This window comes from Pseudorca crassidens, chromosome 3 (assembly GCF_039906515.1).
Source record: "Pseudorca crassidens isolate mPseCra1 chromosome 3, mPseCra1.hap1, whole genome shotgun sequence".
In the NCBI taxonomy this organism is placed as follows: domain Eukaryota; kingdom Metazoa; phylum Chordata; class Mammalia; order Artiodactyla; family Delphinidae; genus Pseudorca; species Pseudorca crassidens.
Window position 1 is genome coordinate 153,044,253 of NC_090298.1, and position 18,753 is coordinate 153,063,005.

At 36.9% G+C, this 18,753-nt stretch overlaps 1 long non-coding RNA gene across 1 annotated transcript in view; it reads right to left on the reverse strand.

The window, feature by feature from the left end:
* LOC137220892 (uncharacterized) overlaps nucleotides 1-16,030 on the reverse strand; it is a 318,969-nt gene extending 302,939 nt beyond the window's left edge. Inside the window, exon 1 of the long non-coding RNA XR_010941830.1 lies at nucleotides 15,908-16,030. This is a non-coding gene — a long non-coding RNA (uncharacterized lncRNA). The remainder of the gene's footprint in view (nucleotides 1-15,907) is intronic.
* Between the last annotated feature and the right edge of the window lie 2,723 nt (nucleotides 16,031-18,753).

Consider the following 18,753-nt stretch of genomic DNA (forward strand, 5'->3'; position numbering starts at 1 on the left):
GAAAAAGTTTGGGTTCTTCCAGGAGCAGACAGAAGAGCTAGTGGCTGGAGTGAGCAAAGGGGGAACAGGGTAAAATAAGAGCTATCAACAGAGGCTAGATCATAAAAATCTTCATTCTTCCACAGAGTGGATTTCATTTTATGTGACATGAGTAGCCACTTGAGGGTATGGGAGTTATTGCATCAGACTCATATTTTGTTTATTCAATCCCAGTGTCCCTAATTAAATCTATTTTGTCGTTAATCCTATATTTCAATTCCCTCCCGCACCCTCATGTGAGGACACAGCGAGAAGCCAAGCCAGGGAGAGAAAAACCTTGATCCTTTTTCTTGGGCTTTCCATCCTCCCGTATTGTGAGAAGACAAATTTCTGTTGTTTAATCTACCCAGTCTGTGGTATTTTGTTAAAACAGTCCAAGATATTTGGATATGAGCTTTCCAAAGAGTGACCAACACAGAGACAGAGAAGAGCTTGAGAAAGCAACACTAACCTCCCCACGACACACGTCAAAGTCACAGTGATCTTCCACCCAATGCTTATCGAGACTATTACATTGAATTTGATAGATGATCAAGAAACTGTTTTCCAAACTTTGCTCTGGAATAGAAAAATCTACATTTATACAACATCCCTTGAGTAATTCACAGCAGCACCCTCCTGAAACCAGTCACCCCCTTGACAATGAGGCAAACATTCAAACATACGGCTGCATTCAATAAAATAGCAGTCAAGCTATGTATATTTCATTTTACAACAACTAAGTGTATAGTGGGGTATTTATTTTCTAATTGAAATTTACTATCATTTTTTCCTGAGACATTTTTCCTAAAGATGTAAAATAATTTTGTGTTTCAGCAAATGCAGTTTTATTCTTCTTAATTAATAACACAATTGTGTGTTTCTCATTTTGATTCATTACAAGAATCTTGACAGTTGGAAGAGATTGTAAAATGTGTTACGTTGTGTTGCTTAATACCTTATTAGGAAAACTGTCTTGCCTCCAAGGTAGTTCTGTTTGCTACATTACAATGAGACTGTAAGTTACTTTGACAGGGAAACAGGAAAAGGAAGTCTCTACTTACAAATATAAATAAGAGCCCATACAAAAGAGGAAATGTAAAATTAGTCCACAACTTACATGATGATTGAGAATCCTGATCCGCATAAGCATACAACTCAAACACAAGGCTATTTTCTTTCTCCTCTGATATCTTTATGAACACAATCAAGACTTTTATACAGACCTTACTAGCCAATATTATAAACACTGTTAATGTTTATGAATACATTACTCATTTCCATTTTTAGCATCTACTTATCCCTAAAAATAAATGCCCTATGTTTCTGCTCAACTTAAATATTAAGAATCTACCAGAACTTATTCTCCTCTGTAAGAATAACAAAATAAGCTTATTTCATGGTTATGTGTGATTATTCTAGTCTACAACATTCATAAAATTGATTGTAATATATGACTATCTTCTTCAACATGCAGTCTAAGAACAAAAAGAGGGTGGGGACAGCAAAATGTTGCTCAAGATGAAGAGTTATTATTAAACTGAAATCACAGAAAATTAAGCAAGGGATTTTCAGGCAAAGGGAAACAAAACATTCTGCTTTCCTGATGCACTGTTACAGTATTAAAGCTAATCAATTTTGTTTTGTGAGTGCTCTTGTGTTAAACTTGTCAAGTGCAACATTAATTAATCATCTTTACCTCTGAAAAAGGATCCTTAGTGTCTGTTTCCTCTCCTCTCTCACAAAAAGAAAGGAAAAGAAAGACAGAAGGAGAGAGAGGAAGGAAGGAAGGAAAGAAGAAAGAAAGAAAGAAAGAAAGAAAGAAAGAAAGAAAGAAAGAAAGAAAGAAAGAAAGAAAGAAAGAAAGAAAGAAAAAGAAAGAAAGGGGGGAGGCAGGGAGGGAGAGACAGAGGGAGGGAGGGAGGGAGGGACAGAGGGAGGAAGAGAGGGAGAGAGGAAGGAAGGAAGGAAGGAAGGGAAATGAAAGGAAGGGAAGGGAAGGGCAGGGAAGGGGAAGGAAAAGAAAGGAAAGGAGGGAAGGGAAAGAGACTGAGAGAAAGAGAGGGAGGGAGAGAAGGGAAAGGAAAGGAAAAAGTGAGAGGCTGGGAAGAAGAGCTCGGCCATCGATTGAAAAACAAGGAACCAGGTAGGTTTCAGGTTGCTTTAGGAGCAAGAAAAAAGTTATGGAAACCATGAAGTTAGACTGCAGTCAAACCCTCCCTTTCAGTAATGACCATTGTCAGGGCTTGTCAAACTTCACAACCCCCTGGAAGCAATGATTACATTACCCATAATCAGATGAGTGCCCTAAGGGGCCCAATCTGCTTGGGGAGCTGATAAACCAGGTCTGCACACAAAGCTTCAGGTAGTTTGGATAGCAAAGTAAGATCTGGCTTGCTTATCCACAGTGGCTTTTGGATATTTTGCAATGCTGCACAATATGTCACTCTTTAAAGATAAAGAAATAATACCCGCCAGCAATCATCTTTCATCAGTCATTTGGGTCTCAGTAGAAATTAAGTTCAAGTTGCCAGGGCCTGGTGTGAATGTTCCTTTGTAAGCATACCTGGGCTTCATACTGCTTTGTTATGTGGCTACTTACATAATTTATAGACTCAACACTTGGGCCAGGATTACAGGAAATCTTTGCTCAGGGTCTACATTTGTTCTTTCATTTGGCTGAGCGTGTATTTTAAGGAGAGGATCTTAATAACTCTATGTTTCCCCTTTTCTTTTTTGTGTAAACAAATACGTAGTGCAGAAATAAAAAATAACAATAATTTTATTCCCATCTCAGTTCTTTGTACCTTACTCATCTTGCCTGAGCCCCAAGGTAGGCAGAAAGAAATTTCGCTTATTCATATTACATGTTCGTTTAACCACAGGCTGATTACTGATCTTCATAATACAAGCCCCCTTAGTGAACACGATGTGTCTTTTTATAGGGAATCATAGTGCTCCTAACATCCCATATGCATTTCTCAAATAATCTGTTCTCTTTTAAAAGTACTGGGGCTCATTGCCAAACCATTAAGAATTAGATGAAAAACTCCCAAAATGTATACATAAAGAGGATAGGTTTAAAGGTGAGGGATTGCTAATATATATGTTGTCTTATTTGGACTGCTATAACAAATTATAACAGAATGGGTGGCTTAAACAGCAAACATATGTTTCTCAAAGTTCTGGAGGCTGGAAGTTTAAGATCAGGGTGCCAGTATGGTTGGGGAGGGCCCTCTGCCTGGTTTACAGATGGTGGTGTTCTTGCTGTGTCATCACATGGCAAAAATAGAGCTAACTAGCTCTCTGGCCTCCTCTTATAAGTGTACTAATCCCATTCACGAGGGTCCCACCCTCAGGACCTAATTACCTCCCAAAGGCCCTACCTCTTAATACTATTACATTGGCATTAGGGTTTCAACATATGAATTTTGGGGGACACAAACATTCTTTAGATAGATAAATAGACCCTTGCACTCCAAGTGCAATGATGACAAATGGCAAAATTATGAAATATCGTTGACACCTTTCACCTACCACAAAAATCACGTTCAGTGCTTTTTCATGGGCTCTACCACTCCCACCTTAAAGGAAATGTTTTGTTGTTTATTACTGCTCTAACTGCATCTTAAAAAACCACTTGAAAACACAATGAATACTGCAAATGAAAGTACCTCTACTGGTAGAACTCCTGGTATTTGTAAGATGATAGTAGAAAAGATACAGTTTTAATCAGTAAGAACGCCATACCTTCTCAACGAGGAGTATATCATGTTAACATCCATTTACACCAGCAACAAACATAAGGCTGAATAAAATTATCAAAATGTACTTACACATTTTATGCACTCTATACAATGATAGGCTCTTGTCTTGTACACTGTTAATGAGACAGGTGAAACAAATACTGTTATATGGCTACTGATGCATCAACACCCATGGGCAACTACCCATGGGAATTCATAGAAGAAAATGGAGTCCATTGTTCCTTTAACCTTGATTTTCCCCTAAGATATAAAAAGTGATAAGCTACCTTAGAGATAAATATGATATACAATAGGAGCCAAATTACTGGACTTTCACCAGACATCTGCCACCATGGTAACTTCTATAAAGACAGAAGCAAAAATAACAGGACTGGCAAAATCAAGCTTCCTAGAAAACCGTCCTTGCAAAAGAGGTAAAAATCTAAAACATTTCTCATTATTTTCTTGTCGAGGAATGAAAACATGGCCACTGTGGCATGTTTCAAGATTCCAGATAAGTGGCAAAACCATTCTTAAACCCACAACTCCACTTCAGAACAACTGCTCATTTAGAATCCTTCTGAACAAAGATGGCACATAGGATGATATCTTTCCACTTCACTTGCTAGTCCCTTTGAAGATTTGCACTTGACATTCAGTGACAGATCACCTCCCTTAAGGCTCTTAAGTCACATATCACCTACTGCAGACTTGAGATTTAAGTCCTACACAAGAGAATCATTCTCTACCGAGCGAAAAATTTGCTTCCTGAGAATTCTCACCTCCTCCTACAAACATGAGCCCCCCCCCATGCAATAGGGGGGGCTCCCTGAAGGAGGTCTTTAAAATAGAAAGTAACTATGCTTCCCTGTCTCACAAAAGAATTCAGTATAAGGTAGTCTTTAAACTATATCCATGGGCTTTTTCTCATAGCAGGAAGATGTATATTAAAATATGACATTACTATATGCTAATTATTTTCCTTTGTAGGAAATGAATTAAAATCAATTAAAATTGGGAGTGGGCCAAGATGGCAGAGTAGGAAGACCCTGAGCTCATCTCCTCTCACAGGTATACCAAAATTACAACTATTTACGGAGTAACTATTGATGGGAAAGATCAGAATCTAGCAGAAAAGATCTTCTACAATGAAAGATATAAACAAGGAACCACAAGACAGGTAAGAGGGGTGGAGTTGCAAGACCCATACGCCCAGGTGGGTGACCCACAAACAGGAGGATAATTACAATTGTAGAGGTTCTCCCCAAAAAGCAACAGGTCTGAGCCCTACATTAGGCTCCCCAGCCTGGGGGTCCTGCAATCAGAAGACAAGACACCAGAACATTTGGCTTTGAAGTCCAGGGGGGGTTACTTTCAGAAGACTCAGAGGGCTGTGGAAATAGAGACTCCATTCTTATACGGTGCACACAAAATCTCACACGCTCCAGGACTCAGGGCAGAGGCAGTAATTTGAAAGAAGCCTAAATAATTTCACATCAAAATATGCAATCAGTCCACATATTCCATCGGCTACATAACACAGATACCCTGTGCAATTTTGTGGGTTTAGAAAGATGAACCAACTGAATATTTTACTTGCAAATAGGCATTCACCAAGAAAGCCAATAAGGTCCTTAGAAGCATAACAGATAGGAGTTTCTGACAGGAATTCTGTTGGCCTCTCCCTCTAAATAGGCAAAACTAGGAAAACATTTGCATGATAGAAAGTTCCCAGTTTCTGCATCCTTCTCACATTTTCCACCTTGCTTGATCATCTGCTAAGACTTTCCCAAACAAATCTCTTTCTTATTTGTATGTGGAAGAGAGGCATTCCCTAAGGAAATATACAAAATTGAAGTATTTTATGGGTGCAGTCAGCATGTAACAAATGACTTATGACAACCATCTGAAATGTAGCAATTTTGCATTTTCTAGGTCCATTTACTATACTCTGCTATACTCTTGAGACATAACCAAGACCCTAAATGTTTCATTGGGTCCAGAAGACACTCAGATGAACTTTTTATAAAGCAATAAGTTTCCTTGGGCATATCTGTTGCTTCCAGGTAAATTTAACTATGAGAGTCATTAATACAGTGGTCAGTATAAATGTCCTGAATATCTGTCACAATTAAAATAAATAAAAGTATGCCAGGGGTTACACATAACCCACTTTAGCCTCTAGGATAAACCACTTTCAAGATTTGCCTGGTGTATCTCAGTCTTCAGCAAGATAATTATCTATCAAAAAGACAATGTTTAAAAAGCAACTGTTATTGGCAAAATTTCAAATATATTTAATAGTAGGTAGCTATAGTTACATTAAAATAATAAAATGTACCTCTGATAATTTCATTACTTTATTATCAAATTGATCTTCCCAATGCTTATGATATATCACCTACTCAGAATCTAATGCTTCCTCACTAGACACTGGATAAAGTCCAATCTCCTCAATTAAAATTCAAGATGTGACAGGTCTACCCTACCTCCCTCTCTAAATTTAACTCCCACTGCTACACTGGACAAACTGCATCATTCTACTTCTTCCACTGAAAAGATGCTCAACATCACTAATTATTAGGGAAATGCAAATCAAAACCACAATGAGGGATCAACTCATTTTGGTCAGAATGGCCATCATCAAAAAGTTTACGAATAATAAATGCTGGAAAAATGAACCTTCCTACACTTTGGTAGGAATGTAAATTGATACATCCATTATACAGAACAGTATGGAGTTTCCTTAAAAACTAAAAATAGAGCTACCGTATGATCCTGCAATCCCACTCCTGGGCATATATCCTGACAAAGCCGTAATTCAAAGAGATACATGCACCCCAATGTTCATTGCAGCACTATTTACAATAGCCAAGACATGGAAACAACCTAAATGTCCATCAACAGATGAATGGATAAAGAAGATGTGGTGTGTGTGTACACACACACATGCACACAAAATGTAATATTACTCAGCCACAAAAAAGAATGAAATAATGCCATTTGCAGCAACACAGATGGACCTAGAAATGATCACACTAAGTGAAGTGGTCAGAAAAAGACAAATATCACGTGATATTGCTTACATGTGTAACCTTAAAAAAAAAAGAATGATATAAATGAATTTATATACAAAACAGAAATAGACCCACAGACATAGAAAACATATTTGTGGTTACCTGTGGAGTAAGGGGAGGTGGGATAAATTGGAAGGTTGGGATTAACATATACACACTGCTATGTATAAAACAGAAAACGAGCAAGGATCTACTGTATAGCACAGGAGGCTATATTCAGTATTTTGTAATAACCTATAAGGGAAAAGAATCTTAAAAAGAATAGATATATATGCATAACTGAATCACGTTGCTGTATACCTGAAACTAACACAACATTGTAAATCAACTATACTCCAATAACAAATAAATAAATACAGTCTCCACTCCCTGAGGAACTCTGTTTACAAGATTCTTTCTGCCTGTTGGCTCCTCTCTTCTACACTTAGAAGCATCACCTTTACTTCAAGACTCTCAGAGATAGTGTCAGAGTTTGGTGATGGCAATGACAGCAGCTTCTTAGTAAACAGAATTATTATTCTTATTATCTACCAGATGCTACAGTTGGAATATCCTCATTATATAACAATTCTCTTCCTCAGTATTAAGACATCAAATTTTAAAAATCATTTCTAATTCTCATAAATTTCATTCATGCAGTCCACATATAAGTTTTCAATTGGATAAAGTGGCAATACAATACTGACCAGGGCTGACACGGGCCTTGCCCTCATAGAGGGCACCATGGTGGGTGAGGAAGGGTAACAGCTAAACTATGAAGCATGTATTATTATTATTCAATGCCATAGATGGACAGTGCGGGCTTAGAAAAGAAAAGCAATTTAGCTAATTCCACACACTAAGCAGAGTTCGATTTCCTTGTCCAATTCATTCTCTCATTCCTTGGTCTAACTACTTTATCTAAATTCTTATAGTATGGTATGCATGCAACATTCATTCAGCACTTTCTATATGCTATTTTGCATTGATATTTAAATATCCATATGTGCATCCTTTCTTCCTAAATAAAGTGTTAAAACCCTTGAGAGTAATGACCCCACCATATATCTTTTGTATCCTTGAGGCTAAGGGCAGTGTTCAATCTAAAAAGCAGATATTCAATAAGCTTGATGATGATATGAACAGATATATTACCAACAGATATTATAGTAAGTTTACAATAATTAATATTTAACGCTTAGCAAGCATGAAGAATATCTGCCTAGACATTTAACCAGTGTCAAGCATGTTATTTCAAAGCATATCACATATGTTTTAAGGCATATCAAATTATTAAAAAACAAAACACAAGGCTATTCTCTAAGCTACAGACCTTACTCAGATTTTGCCAATGGTCCTAGTAATAATTTTTATAGCAAAAGAATATCCAAGGCTATGCATTGCATTCCGTTGCGTTATCACTTTAGTCTCCTTTAATCTAAACGTTTGTTGAGTCTATGTTTCAAGACTTGACATCTTTAAAAAGTATAGTCCAGTTATACAGAGAATTATCTCTAATTCGGATTTGTGTGATGGTTCCTCATTATTAGATTCATATTATGGACTTTTGGCAGGAGCACCTCAGAGATGATAAGGTGATGTAAAGTTCTTCTTAGAGCATTGTATCAGGAAGTACACCCTATTGATTAGTTCCATGATTGGGGCTAATTGGATAAAGTGGTGTCAGCCAGGATTCTCTACCGCAAAGTTAGTAGTTTACCCTTTGTAACTGATAAGTCTTACAAGAAGATAAGTTGAGACTATGTAAATATTCTGTTACTCCTTAAACTTTCATCCACTGGTTTTTATATCCATTAATAATTTTTGCTTGAACCAATTATCATTATTACAATTGCCAAATGATAATTCTAATTCTATTAGTCTTTCTACATTTATTAGTTGTTTGGAGAAGACAAACTGTGAGAAAGAGATTTCTCTTTAATTTGTTTAGTTAACTAATTACACCAATTTGAATTCATGGGTTCATATTCAATAGGTTAAAATCCTTTGCTATCATTATTTTGGTGCTCAAATTGTCCCGTATTGGCTATTGGAGGTCTCTTCAAACTTGCTCCTATGTCCTTTGGAAACATCAGTCATCGACTACATCCTCACTTTCTGCCACATCATATTCCGGGTTCATCTGTACTTTCCTTGCCCCAGTCCCAGATATTTCTCCAAGGAACCCTGATTCATTTGTTTTAGTGGAGAATGGTATTTGGAAACCAAGACAGGGTCCATTTTCTTTTGAAACATCTCCAATCAGGCTGAACAAGAGAATCCACGTTGGAAAACCAAGTGACCCTTTCTCAGTCTTCACCATACGTGCCCCAGCAGGGGCAGGTGACTTGATGATTCACTCACTTGAAATATGCTCCTTCCTTGGCTTCCTAGGTGACATTTTCTGAGTTCTCGTTAGACCTCACTGGTGCCCCTTCTTGATTTCCCCTGTAGGTTCTTCCTCATTTTCCTGACCTTTGTTTACTGTATTATCCTAGGACAATCCTTGGAGCTCTTCTCTAAGTATACACAGTTCCTAAAGAACCTCACGTGGGAGGCATCATAGCATGATTCTAGAAGTCAGTCTGCCTGAGTCTGCATCCCAACTCCATAACTTACTAAGTGTAAGTATGTTATAGAGAAGATACATAACCTCCTTTGCCTCAGCGTCCTCATCCATAGAATGGAAATAATAATACCTACCTTACAAGGTTGTTCTGAGAATTGAAACTGTTCCTGTCCCACAGTAAACTCTATATATCATCATCATCAAGTTCCACATTTTTAAATACCATCTTTATACCTCTCCAGCCTCAACCTCCCCTACACTCAGAAATATTTCCATCAGCTGGATATATAATGGTGACTAGGTGTCCAAAAGAAATCTCAGAATTAACATTTGCAGAACCAAACATTTAACTTCATTCATAATAGCTCGTATCTACTGTCCCTAGTCTTCCCCATTTCAGAAAATAAGAGCCAGAGGGATCCATGTGAATTATCTCTCTACTTGAAACACTCAAAATACCTACCTTTATAAAAATTAAAGCAAAGTCCTTTACTATGACCTATGGGCTCTGTGTAGCTTTGCCTCAGCTACTTCCACAACCTCACATCTCTTTTCTGCTTTCCCACTCACTCAGGGCCTTAGCACCCTCTTTTCCCCCTGCCTGAAGCTCTCTTCCACATCCCAATGCCTCATTTGCTCACAGTCTATGTTAGTCAGAGTTCTTCAGAGAAACAGAACCAAATAAGATGTGTATATAATTTCCAATTCAAGACCCAGGAAGAGCCAATGTTTCAGTGTGAGTCCAAAGGCAGGAAAAACCCATGTCCCAGCTCAAAGGCCATCAGGCAGGAGGAATTCCTTCTTATTCATGGGAGAGGCAGTCCTTTTGTTCTACTCAGGCCTTCAACTGATAAAAGTGGCCCACCCACTTTAGGGAGGGAAATCTGCTTTACTCAGTTTACCAAGTCAACTCTTAATCTCATCCAAAACACCCTCACAGAAACACCTGGAATACTGTTTGACCAAATGTCTAGGCACCCTGTGGCCCAGTCAAGTTGACACAGAAAATTAACTATTACACAGCCTTTCACAGTTTTGCTGAAATATTATATCAGATAGGATGTCTCTAACCATCTGTATAAAATCACAACCATATTCTGTCTCTGGTTGCTTTACTCTTCTTTATTTTCCTTTCTAGAACATATTGCCAACTGATATATTGTATAAGTGTTCATTGTTTACTGTCTCCTCCTTCCTACCTTCTACCCAATACATTTGATTATAAGCTCCATAAAAGCATGGACTTTGTTTTATTCACTGCTTTATTTCTATTGCTTAGAACGAAGAGGTAATCATTAAACATCCGCTCAGTGAATGGATGAATATCTTCCTTACCTGCCATATTATTTAAAACGTAAACTAGCTTGTTCTTTTATCACAAAGAGAAGTAATATACCATAGAATTTAGTCATTCACGTGTGATAACCTAGAGACAACCTTCTATAAGGCAATCATTGATGAACCGTGGAAACTGCTTTTTTGTTTCAGAATATACACATCATGTGAATTATCATCATCACTCTTTAAAAACAGATGCTTATTTCTCAGTACTCACCAAGAGAGCAGCAAAACCTTCGATGAGCTATTAAGAGATTACCAAGTTCGGCATAATTCTTGGAACTATGAATACTGATTTGTATTTTAAAGCTTTTGCTAACTTTAAAAATAGAGGTAAATTTCTTAACTATTTAAGTAACATTTTACGCCAAACAGTTCTCAACTGAAAAGTTGTGATGACTACATTTCTGAGTTAAAATAAGCTAGCACAGTGATCAGTTTACAAAGAGTATCTATAATGCGCCTTCAGCTCTGATTTCTTGTTGCCTATCCTGACAACCATCTCCATTCTACTGCCTAGACTCACTTTACAGATAAAAGGAAAACATTTTTTTCATTTTCCTTCTCCCAAATGCCATCTCTTTCTCTCACTTGATCTCATTTGATCTCATTTCTGGTTTTGACTTCTATTAAGAAATAGAATTTTCTGTATTCAATCTACAGTATGCCCTGTATCTTCATCAATTATGCTTCAACTGTACACAAATATGGAAACTGATAACTGTAGCCTGTCAGAAGGTATTTCTATAATAAGGCAGAAGTTTCTATAATTCATTTTTAAGGGAAGTTTCCTAATGAATTTTTAAAGCATATATTTTTTCATTCTTAGCATCAAAGTCTATTATTTTCATAAGCAGTTTTCAGAATGGTATATCCACGTGTGAAGCTTTGATAACATCCTTTATTATGTTCTTAACAAATGTGGAACTCAATTATTTCAAATCTGTTCAATTAATGCTCTATTGCTTTTTCATGCTGGTCAGTCAGTCTTTTAAGCTCTTTGCTGAAATAACAGGAGCTTAAACCACATAATTAATACTTGGTGTTTGAGGAGGGGGTATGCCTTGAAAAGCTCAATTCTCTAAGCAAAGTAGTTCTGAAAACTGTTTTCATTTTCCTGATGATAATCCATCAATTTCTACAGTCCTTAAAATAATATAAAGCAGTTAAGCCATGGAGTTTCAAGCCTTACTGACCACTGAAAGTAAGCTTAAGTCCTGTTTGGAAGGATATAAAAATATTTTTATACAAAGAAAAATTAATAGCCTCAAGCATTTGGATAAGGACAAAATAATCCATAAACTCTAATGTTTTTGGTTTACTTGGGAAGCCTTTAAAAAGTGTTAAAATGGAAAGAACAAATATCTCAAAGATAACTTTAATGGAAAATTCTAGAAATTAAACCTTCTCCCCCTAGTAACATATGCTGTCATTTACAGTAAATACAGTTTCAAAGAAACAGAATCAAAATAGACCGTCCCAGCTCAATGATACCAGAGAAAACGTCGTGGTTTGATAATTGTAGAAATGGTTCAAGAAGCTAAGAAACAGAGAGTATGATTCTCCTATCATCTATCAGAAATTTCAGCACAAGTTTGTTTTAAGGCAGCAATAATCCCAAGCTTCTAGAGCAGAGAAAAAGGTCAGCAAACGAGTCCAGCTAAGGGCCTGCTGTGCAATGGTCTTCATATTTTTAAAGAGTTTAAAAAAAAAAAAAAAGAAGAAGAAGAAAGTAAAAGAAGAGGAATATGCAAAAGACAACTGTATGTAGCCAGCAAATCCTGAAGTATTTATACTAGGCACTGTACAGAAAAAGTTTGCTGATCCTTGTTCTGATGCATAGTCTGAAATTTAAATTTAATATTTTTTTCCTTTACCACGAAAGCAACAAACTAGGACACAGAGAACTAGAATCAAGAAAAAAGTGAAAATGCCATATCTACCACAAAAATTATCCAGGAATATGAATTAAATGCAGTCATATGCTTGAACTGGTTCATATTGGTTTCCATGGACCAGTCATTAAATTTTCAGGAATGTTGTGAGTTAACTGGCAATCCATTGCTAGTTTGAAATCAGCCATTTGTGAGAATATTTACACCATGGAAATTAGCAAGCACTATAAATAGAGCTTTGGGGTGGGGGGTTGTTTGCTTATGTTTATTTTGTCTGCTTTAGAGCACACCAGTGACTGAATGTCTTCTTCACATGAATTGTAAAGTAAGATTTCTGTCAAAGTATCTCAGTGTTGAAACTATCTTGCTCAACCCTGCATATATTTCTAACAAAGGGATCCTTAGCCTTTTGCATATAGTTCTTTTGACTGAGAACTTTCTTTTGGCAAGGGAGCCCATTCAATTTGGGATTTGTATAACCACCACCACGGACTCCCATTTCTACAGTATTACTGACTGAAAACCTTCTGTTGCCAAATACAAAGAAATTCTGGATGGAATATAACAAGCAGTTATAAAAGCATACCTATGTGCATGTGTTTCGTGCATGTATTTGGATCTCCCCAAGGGACAGAAACTAAAAGAAAACTGGAAAGCAGAGGGACTGGCATGTGAGCTGACTGCATAGAAGCTGTATGAAGGGTTACTGCTCTCATAATCAAGGAACTTAGGATTTAAATGTCCTGAGAATACAAAACAGGAAAAGATGTTATTACATAGATTCTCAGATGAAGGCAAGACAGTTGAGTGATTTTTAAAGCAGTAAAATGCTATTAAATGAGTAACTACAGTTCAAGGAAGTGGTTCAAAGAAGTGAAAAGGAAATTTAAGCTTGGATTCTGATTGGTAAAAGAGTCTCCCTTGGGAAGTCATAGGCCAGAGGTTCAGATTTAAACTACTTGCTTGATCTGGACCCTACCAAGCTGAAAAATTAACATCAAAGGGGCAATAATAATCACTAAAGGTATTTGGCAGAAGCAAATGAAAACCTTCTTAAAAGATTAATTATCAGAGATCAAGGTCTTCTAACAATAAGCCCACAAAGCACAAAGATGCAGAATATGCAAGGAGCATATAACAGACCATGAAAAATGTCAGTAAACCCAACAAACACACAGAACTTACAATAATAAAGCTATCAGAGTTAAGTATTTTGAAATATAATATTCATGTAAAAAGAAAACTGAAGGCACAAGTTATAATAAAAAGAAATAGTTTTTAAAAACCTGGCAAAAATGAAAAAGAAACAATTCAGATTTCTAGAAATAAAAAATAAATCACTGAAAAGAGATTTAGTAAACTGTGTACGTAAAGAAATTAACTAGGCAGTGAGCACACATAAATAGAACACCTGGAAGAAAAGTTAACAGACACCAACAATAGAATGAGAAGGTCTAATATATTCTTAGTAGGAGTACACAAAAAGAATACAAAGAATGGAGAATGGTGATATATTGAATATTACAACTGAGAATTTCCTGTAACTGACTAAATGCAAGAACCCTTAGCCTCAAGGAACAAACAGAATGAAACAGAAGAAAAGTAAAATAAAATCTACACCTGGACATACTGAATATAAAGACAAAGAACAAGTCTTGAAAGTGGCCAAAAAAAAAAAAAAAAACAGAATAACTTAAATAAAATACAATTACATCTTTAATAATTTTTTTCAGTAGCAACAATGGATAGAGTCCAGAATATTTGGGATAAAATTAAAGTATTAAAAGAAATTATCGATAATTACTACTCAGCTAAACTCTTATTCTAGAATAAGGAAAAAAGTAAAAATTTTCAGTAAAGAATGAGAGAGAGAGAGAGAGAGAGAGAGAGAGAGAGAAAGTGTCTGCTATAAGAACTTCTAAATGATATACTTCATGGAAGAGGAAGTTAAATTCAGAAGGAGTAGCAGGAAGGAGTGGTAAGAAGAGAAAGTGGTATGTGGATTGCTAAATCTAAAGAAGCCTTGACTATCTGTATTAGTCAGCTCTGGCTACCATAACAAAATACCACAGAGTGGGTGGCTTAGACAACAGAAATGTATTCTCTCACAGTTCAGGAGGCTGGAAGTCCAAGATAAAGGTACCAGCAGGGCTGGTTTCTTTTGAGATCTCTCCATGGTTTCCAGAAGGCCATCTTCCCTCTGTGTCCTCACATGGTCTTTTCTCAGTGCATGCACACTCCTGGTGTCTCTTTCGCTTCTTATAAGGACACTAGTCCTATTAGATTGGGGCCCCACCATTATGATCTCATTTAACCTTAATTATCTCCTGAAAGGCCATATCTCCAAATACATTTACATTGGGAGTTAGGGTTTCAACATACTAATCTGGGGGCACACAACTCAGTCCCTAACACTACAAAAGATAATAATAGAGGTAATTTCCAACGGGAAGGGAAAATAAGGTAAAATTAAAATATCAGAAAGCAACATGTAAAAGTATGTGCCTTTAATTTCTTCAGAAGTAAAAAGAAATGTAAATAGTTTTAGATTTTATGTCAAATATGCATGTTAAATTTTTAAAACATAGAATATAGAAATTCCAAATAGAGGAGGAAAAAGTAAAAGTAAAAAGAAAATTTGCTCAATCTAATAAAGACAAAAAGAATCATAGATAAAAATAATACATTTATATTCACCCTAAGCATTCTAGGTGAAATATAAAAATATCTTAAGTCTATTGATGATTTTACAAGAAAGTATAGAATATTCAGGCCCCAAAGTAAACAAAGGCGGGAGTCCAGAAAGTTAAGCAGAACACTGAAGCTCACTTTTACCTTGAAGGCATTTGCTGAACCAAGAGAACTTAAGCTTTGGTTTTGTGACTTCAAGAGGCATGAAGCATAGAAGAATATAAGCTAGCAAGTATAAAAGTAATGATAGAAATATAAAATCAGAATTTTGCAGCTCCAATACAATAATTGATTCAGACAAGGATCATCTAGCCCATAAAGTAAGATGTTGCTGGCAAGTGGAATATTCTCATCTTGCCAAAGTATCATCCTACAGATTATCTGTTAATTAAAAAAAATAAAACTAAAGTGAGCCCTAACAAAGATGAAATATGATGTTCACCACTTTAACTAAATGATCAAGGCTAGCATCACTGACAATGAGATACCCTAAGTCCCCCCCGATGAGTGCAGAAAGAGTACATAACATCACCTATGAAGTATTCTTGCCAAAAATTGCATCCAGAATCGAATCACATCATATCAGAGACTTACCTTCCAGTTGATAAGAAAGCCAGCGCATAGACAATTTCACGCCATGGGAAAATAGAGAGATCAGTACAGAATAGAGACTTTCTGCATGACAACTGGCCAGGCCTTTTCACAAGTTGATATCACTGAAAAGAAACAGAAAAAGAAAGGTTAGGGACTGTTTGAGATTAGATGAAACTAAAAAGGAAGTTTGAATGTGGACTGCATTTAGGTGATATTAAAAACTTGTTGCTAGTTTTCTTAGGGGGTACGAGAATTATTTATTTTTGCAATATGTACACTACAATATTTAGGCAGAAGTGGTTTGATATTTGGCAATTTACTTGCAAATTATTTAGCATAGATAGATAAATATGCAGAGAGCTAAGTACGGCAAAATGTTAACGTTCTTAAAGTTAGAAGTATAGACTTTAGAATCAAACTGGTCTGATTTCAAGTCCTAGTTTCCTCTCTTTCTAGTCCTAACCCAATTCAGCATTGCTTATCTCCTGGTTGTTCCAAAAAGTGCTGCCTTAATTCCTGTCTCAGTGCTTTTCCTCTGAGGTGCCCTTTGCCCAGACTGCCTCTCCACCACCAGTGAATTTATCCATGATCCAGCTGCAGCCTGACACACAGCCATTCCTTACCACTCTGCCTTCATGGGTCTCTTCCTGTGGCCGGTGTTCCCCACAGAATGGGTTTGAATGAGAAGGGAGTTGAATACTCCCCTAAATCCTGCTCTGTTTATACCCTCAGTCTCCACATATGGCTGTGACAGAGAGCAAGGCAGGGTCTCAGAGACAGGAGACAAGCCTCTCAGTTACTTAAACTAGACCATGATGTGGAGGGAGAGGGGGCGGTATAATAGATGAGAAACACAAAAAACTTCAGCTGTTAGAACTAACAATTTCTTTCTAGGCGCCTGATTCAGCAGGTAGAGCAGGGCGAAGGCGCTGGGATGAGCCACATCACCCCTACCTTGTCCACTCTTCTACGCATGAAGATCACCAGCAGTAAACCAGCAGGCTCCAAGGGCTTTCACCACACAGTTCTGGGGGGGCCTCTCACAAAACCTTCGTTTCTTTTATTTGTGGTTTCCATCCCTTTGCAAATATCTTTGCCAACAGCCTCTACACTCAGCCATTCAATGCCTTTGTCCCCGCGTAGGTGAAAGAAGGTGAGAAAACATTTGGTGCCTTTGGCCACTTTGGACCCTGAGTAAGGGTCCAGGATGAGCCCCGGAAGTACTATACCCTCTGGGAAAGGTGCAGGAACCACCAGTGGTAACTGTCCCTAAAAGACACCTGTCATGTCTCCACCAAATTCAGGTAGGTCACAAGGCAGGAGTCTGTAATAGGGAAAATGGGGACATGCCATTCCTTCCAATCAGCTGATTAATTCTTTCTCCTTCTCATTCTGTTTCCTTATTTTCCACTCAGTGTACCCACACTTTTAATTGTGATAAATAACACATAACATAAAATTTACCACACTCGCCATTTTTAAGTGTACAATTCAGTAGGGTTAAGTATATTCACATTGTTGTGCAACAGACTGCAGAACTTTTTCATCTTGCAAAAATAAAACTCTAGACCCATCAAACAACAACTTTCTATTTCCCCTCTCCCCAGGCCCTGGCAACCACAATTCTGCTCTCTGTTGCTGTGAATCTGACTACTTCAGATACCTCGTATAAGTGGAATCATGTAGTATTTATCTTTTTGTGACTGGATTATTTCACTTAGCACAATGTCTTTAAGGTTCATCCGTGTTGTACCATGTGACATGATTTCCTTCTTTTCTAAGGCTGAAAAATATTCCATTGTATGTATATATCACATGTTTTATCCATTCATCTGTTGTTGAACATTTTGGTGGCTTCCACTTCTTAGCTAATGTGAATAACACAACAATGAACATGGGTGAGCAAATATCTCTTCAAGATCCTGCTTTCAGTTCTTTTGGATATATACCCAGAAGTGGGATGCTTAGATCATATGGTAATTATATTTTTAATGTTTTAGGAACCTTCCTTCTGTTTTTCACAGCAGCTGCACAAGTTTACATTCTCATCAACAATGCACAAAGGCTCCAACTTCTCTACATCCTCACCTGCACTGCCTAGTGCTGCTGTTGTGATTGTTTATCATAGCCATCCAAATGGGTATGAGGTGATATCTCGTGGTTTTGATCTGCATTTCTCTAATGATTAGTAATATTGAGCATCTTTTCATATGCTTGTTGGTCATTTGTATATCTTCTATGGAGAAATGGATATTCGAGATCTTCGCCCATTTTAAAATCAAGTTTTTTGTTGTTGTTGTTGTTGAGCTAGAAGTTCTTGGTAAATTCTGGATATTAGCCCTTTTTAAGACATATGATTTACAAATACTTTCTCCCATTCTATAGGTTGCTTTTCACTCTGGTTTCCTTTGATGTGCAAAAGTTTTTAAGTTTGATGTAGTCTCATTTGTCTATTTGTGCCTGTGCTTTTGGTGTTATGTCCAATAAATCACTGTCAAATTCAAGTTCAGAAAGCTTTTCTTCTAGTAGTTTAATCGTTTTAGATCTTATATTTAGGCTTTAATCGATTTTGAGTTAATTTTTGTATCTGGTAAAAGCTAAGGGAGCAATTTCATTCTTACATTCGTGGATATCCAGTTTTCACAACACCATTTGTTGAAGAGACTGTCCTCTCCCCATTGTTTGGTCTTGGAACCTTTGTTGAAGATCATTCGGCCATATACATGAGGGTTTATTTCTGTACTCTCTATTTTATTCCATTGGTCTTTATGTCTGTCTTTATGCCAGTATCAGACTGTTTTGATTACTGTGGCTTTGTAATATATTTTCAAATCAGGAAGTGCGAT